Source organism: Hibiscus syriacus, unplaced genomic scaffold (genome assembly GCF_006381635.1).
Source record: "Hibiscus syriacus cultivar Baekdansim isolate YM2019G1 unplaced genomic scaffold, ASM638163v2 tig00000951_pilon, whole genome shotgun sequence".
NCBI lineage: Eukaryota > Viridiplantae > Streptophyta > Magnoliopsida > Malvales > Malvaceae > Hibiscus > Hibiscus syriacus.
The window spans coordinates 510417-516413 of NW_024061837.1; the positions used below are offsets into that span (position 1 = coordinate 510417).

The 5997-nt window shown below is 35.3% G+C and overlaps 1 pseudogene; it reads left to right on the plus strand.

Moving 5' to 3' along the window:
* Positions 1–2900: 2900 nt before the first annotated feature.
* On the plus strand, positions 2901–3608 carry LOC120118487 (annotated as a pseudogene).
* The last annotated feature ends 2389 nt before the right edge of the window (positions 3609–5997 follow it).

A 5997-nucleotide genomic window follows, 5' to 3' on the forward strand; every position in this document is an offset into this window, starting at 1 on the left:
AACAGCCGTTTTACAACACACTCTCAAAACCTTCAACCATTTTCTCTCAAAAGAGTTTTGGGGAAAACAAAGATTGCTCTCAATCGGGTGAACTGAGTAGATGCCTAGACGTGATTTCGTGGAGGCTTAAGATTCGAACCGATCTACACCACCAGTATTCATTGTTGTCATTGCTGTTTTTCAAGGAACCCACTGTAAGTATTCGCATCTCTTTCCCTCGATTTCAGTTTTTCGTACTTGGATCGCTGGTGAGACTGTCGAGTTTTGTTTCCGCTGCGCCATGAGGTGCGCCGACGATCCCAACATTTAGCACACAAAGTGGCCTATCTGAAAATTCACTATACATACATCAATAAATCATATTATTATGACTATTATAGTATATACGTACATACTTAAATGCACTCACCTGGTTTGCCTTGCTTAAATATTCAAACTAGGAAGATGATTACTCCGAAACTTGGCCCTTGCCTTTCGCCTTACTCGACTCTGGAGCTTGATTTCGATCTATCCCACATTCATTAAATACATGCATAATATCAATTGTTAGTGTATTTTCCTAACAATTATAACTTAAACATTAATCAAAACACTTATTATTAACCTTTATACAACAATATCAACCCAACTTAAAATTTTTGGACCTTCAGTATCGATACCCTTAACATGGTATCGATACTACCCTACTATGATATCAATACCCCCCTCCGGTATCGATACCAAAATTAGCTTTGATGTATCTTGGTATCGATACTACTATACTAGGGTACCGATACCCTCTTCCGGTATCGATACCAAAATTAGGTTCGATGTTACTTGGTATTGATACCCTTACCATGGTATCGATATCCTTACCATGGTATCGATAGTACCTCATCAGTACCGATACTGATTGAATCAGTATCGATACTCCTTGCATAATTCAGCCCAATTTTTGTCTATAGTATCATTACTGTTCTTAAAAGTACCGATACCCTCACCCAGAATTTCCAGTTTTTAGCTCGAAAATCACCCAAATGGGGTCAAAGTTCTTTATATTTACCCCATTCAATACTATTAACTATTCCTTTCCTATCTATAGTAACATTCCTTCGTTTTGTTTCCTAAAACATCTAACATCTTTCAAGAACATTCAATTCTAAGAATCAAACCACTTTTTCTAATATGTTCTTTAACCCATCTAGTACTTCTAATCCCTCATTTACCTCTTTGGCAAGTCAAATCTATCATTAAACCTCAATAAACACCAATATACTAACATATCATTTCAAAACCCGTTTTCTAAAATCTCCCATATTTTCTCTATTTCATAGTTTTAATCTCACTAAATCCTTCCTTAAACTACTAGTATACTCCATGCTTCAAAACCCAACCAAAAATGAAGTTATAAACTAGTGAATGGAAAACTCACCTTTGAGCTATGGAGGAAGGTTATGCACGGGAAAGAAGAAGGAAAAGAGTTGACCAAGCTTAAAACCCCTTTTCCCTTTTATCTATACTTTTATATCCTAAGAGAAATGAATTTTAAATTCATTTACTCCAATTGACCAAAATGACCTTTATAATCCTCCATTACTACAATTTAATTTTAAACTACTCTTTCCAATTCATTCTCATCTTTTATCATTTAATGGCATAAATCCTTATATTTTAAAATCATTTCAATAAAGTCCCTAATTAGGTATTTGGGCATTACAATTTTCTATGAATTTTTATATAAATATTTTCATTTGAATATTTGGAATTCAACTTGTTAAAAAAATATCATAAGGACAATTTAGTAAAATATGCATTACAGTAATATTTTATTCCTTTAACCAAACATTGTAACTATAAATTTATGTCAAACAAACCAAACACAATAATGTAACATTCCTAGTAAAGTGTAAGGTAATGTAACATTCCGGTAATCTTATTCCCGGAGGTAATGTTACATTCCGGTAATCTTATTCCCGGAGGAAATGTTACATTCCGGTAATCTTATTCCCGAAGGTAATGTTACATTCCATGAACCAAACGCACCCTAAATGAAATCAGAGATGATGAAGACGCATCTTGCTCGTAGGGTGCCATAGCCGCCCAACCTCAAAGTTTCCCATTTCACCGCTCTGTAAGTTTTCATCTCAAGCATGGAAAAACTAGTGGTTTATCTACTTCCTAATCCTCCTACATCCTTAATCCTAGTTATGCTCCTTATGTTTGCCTACGTTTTTGCTTTTCATATTTACTGTTATTATACCGTCTTTCTGACAGAGATACATACAGACTGCGTTGTGTGCTTTCAAACTCGCTGTTTCAGTTATTTTTCAATATCGAGAGAGTAGCACGATGGTTTATGACATTGGGGATGGGTCATATGATTCAATCTTCTTGTCACTTTGTCGGATGCTCTCTATTTTTTTGGTTCATGGCCTTTGCCTGATTATCATAATGATTTTTTTTAGCTTTATTTAATGAGGTTGTAGATCTCAACTGCTTCTCTCCGCTAGTTTATCTTATGGGCTGCTATGGCCTGCTTTTTCCCATGTCATCATGTTCTCTCACCCGCAACATATACCATAGATTTTTTATTTGGTAATATTTAGCTTAGATTCTATTAAAATTCTATATTTTTTAAAATTTTTCGGTAATGAAGTAATAAATACAATATCTTTGTAAATAAAATTTTCCATAAAGAACCCTAGGTAAAGTTTAGTAGGGTTGCATGTGAGGTATTTATAAGCGACTCTTACATCATATTTTTTTAGGAGAATCAGTAGCTTCGGTCAAAAGAATTAGACCACGTTTTCTCCGTTTAAGCTCACATATCAACAATAACATGTTTCATCTCACATGCGTGGCCTTCATCATGGTATCATTATAGTATTTTGGAAAATAATTAGTAAATGCAGCAGGGGAGAATGATCGGTATAAGATTATGCTGATGGTTAAGTCTTCTGGCCTGTGTGCTTAAAATTATATCACCGAAAGCCAAAGGCGCAAGCGTAGGAATCACTTTTCTGCAGGATGCCACGGCGAAAGGAGCCGGTAGGGGATATCCTTTGTTCTTCTATGTCGTTTATATGTTTATGTACATGATTTTTTTTATGGTTTGGATGGTGTTGTGCAGTTTTTTTGGATGGCAGCCCACCAGCTTACCATTTTGACAAGGGCTCTGGCACTGGGGTTAATAACTGGATTGTTCACATGGAGGTTAGTCCTCTTCTCATCTCGCACCAACCGGCCATTAGCCATTGTGTTTCTTGCTTGTGGTGTCTATTTACTTACACAATGACCTAACAGGGTGGAGGATGGTGTGAAGATGTCGCGACATGCCTTTCTCGTAAGAAAACTGACTTAGGGTCGTCGAATCTAATGGTGAAGCAATTTGGTTTCTTTGGACTTCTGAGCAGCCAGCAAAAATCCAATCCAGGTAGGTTTGATCGGACAATTTCCCTAGTTCGACCACGATCGAATGCTTTTATCTTAACAGGGTTATTTTATTGAAATGATTAGATTTCTACAATTGGAATCAGATTAAGGTTAGATACTGCGATGGATCATCGTTCACATGTGATGTGGAGGCCGTCAATCCAGTAGGTTACTTCACTTAATTATACTAATGAGAAATTAAACTAGCTTGTATATTAATGCATAACGGTTCTGTGATTAGGCTAATAATCTCTTCTTCAGAGGAAATCGGATTTTCAAACCTATCATTGCTGATCTATTAGCAAAAGGAATGCAAAACGCTAACAATGTAAGAGCTTAGCTTGTTTAATTATCTTGTAATTTCTAAGTTACCCTTCTTCCTACTTGTTCATAATTTGTTGAAACTTGGAATCTGTATATACGAAAAATAGGCCATTCTTTATGGCTGTTCTGCTGGTGGATTGGCTTCGATATTGCACTGCAATAGATTCCGAGTTCTCCTTCCCACAGCATCTAAAGTGAAATGCATTTCAGACGCTGGCTTCTTCCTCCATGCGTGAGTTCAGAGACCTTAACCTTATATTCTGTGTCTGTGTGTGTATATATCTCATTTGACACGAAAGGAATCCTTGTTTAATTTCTTGCCGGAAGGACGTTTCCGGCGGACAGCACATCAAAAATTTCTATAGCCAAGCGGCTAAATTACATGTATTGTCTCTATGACATCATTGTTCTTCTCTAACAAGATACATTACATACCTTATAGATGTAATGTATTGTGCAGGGTTCCGTTAAGAACTTGCCGGCATCTTGCACTTTGAGAATGGGAACGAGACCAGAGTTGGTACGTGTAACTATTCTGATACGACCACCACCGTAGTCAATTCCGGTAATTCATTAATTGATCACTTCATTCTTACCATTTTCCATTGCAAAACTGCATTGTTTCTTCCCACAGTACGTGGTGCAGACCATGCGAACACCAATGTTCTTCATAAATTCAGCTTACGACTCCTGGCAGGTCCGTTCTCAAGCCAATATTGAATCCAATCTTCTTCATGCATATGATCCTATGTTACATACTCGGGTTTAACGATCGAACATGTTTAAATTTTGATCAGATAAAGAACATTTTGTCCCCCAGTGCTGCTGACAAAGGGAAGGGGTGGAAAAGCTGCAAGCTCGATTTGAACAAGTGCACACCTGCGCAGCTCAAAGTTATCCAAGGTGACAATGCTTGTACAATATGTTGTTAATCCCCTCTCCTCGATGAAGTAAAGTAACTGCTATCTTAAATCTTTGATACATATTTCAGGGATGACTTCTTACTTGCCATCAATACAACTGCTGTCCCTAATTCTTCGTCTAGTGGAATGTTCATAGACTCCTGCTATGCTCACTGTTAAATAGGGAAGCAAATAACATGGTCCAGCTATACTTCTCCGGTAGTGGATAACACGGTAAGAGACTCGATATTCTTCTCTTATAAACCTTGATCGGTTGGTGGTCGTGGCGTTAACTTATGTCGTTGCATGCAGAAAATTGCAAAGGCTGTCAGAGACTGGTATTTCGAGCGGAGCACCGTAAACAAACTTGACTGCCAATATCCTTGTAACCCTACTTGCCCAAAAGTTGATTCTGAATCAGGGTTGGATATATGATTTATTTATTTATATATTTATTAGCATTATTAATTCATGGATATGTATCCCATTGTTCATGTTTCTTGGAACGTCTAATTCTACATCTATCATATTTTAATATGGCAGGATAAAGTGTATGATCTTAGAAACAAAAAAAGTTGCTTAAGCCTTGTATCACTACTACTAGATTCTAGTAGTATTTTTATCCATGAAACGTTATGAAATTGCCAATTCCGGAGTTGGTTAAGATTTCACAAGTACTTTTTTCTTAAAGAATTGCATATATTGCATATATTAATTCTTTAGGGACGAAACTAAAAAGAATTATTGAGGTTTCAAATTTAAAAATTATATGAAGAATTTTTTTAGTGAGAAAATTAAATTTTAAATATTTTTTATAGTCGTTTGAGATTTTAGTATCATATTTATTATATCTTAATCAGTAGGTTAATGTCTAAACTCCTATCAATTTTTTAATAGGAAAAGGTAAATTTTGAATATACGAATAGTCGGGTAATCATTTTGTAACTTTAAATAGTTAACGAACTCAACAAAGCAATGATATAATAGAGGATTATTTTATAAGTTTTAATAGCCGAAACACTTAATAAAACAACACCTTATAATTAAACATCATTTATGTATTTTATAAATTTTATTAGTCAAAATATTTAATAAAGTAACATTTTATAATCAGACATCATTTATTTATTTTACCCGATGAGTAATGATATTTCTCTCAATTCAGTAGAAGAGTTGTAAGCCATGTATCGTAGTTCAATAACTTGTATTTTAAATATTTATGAAGGAAAAAGGTGTCTAGATTATTTTCATTTTTCTTTGGCATGTGAGCGTGAATCTCTGTGTTAATTTTTAATTTAGAAAGCGGGTTTAGACGCGTCCATAGTTGGGTAAACGTGGACGCAAAATAAAACGTCTTAGA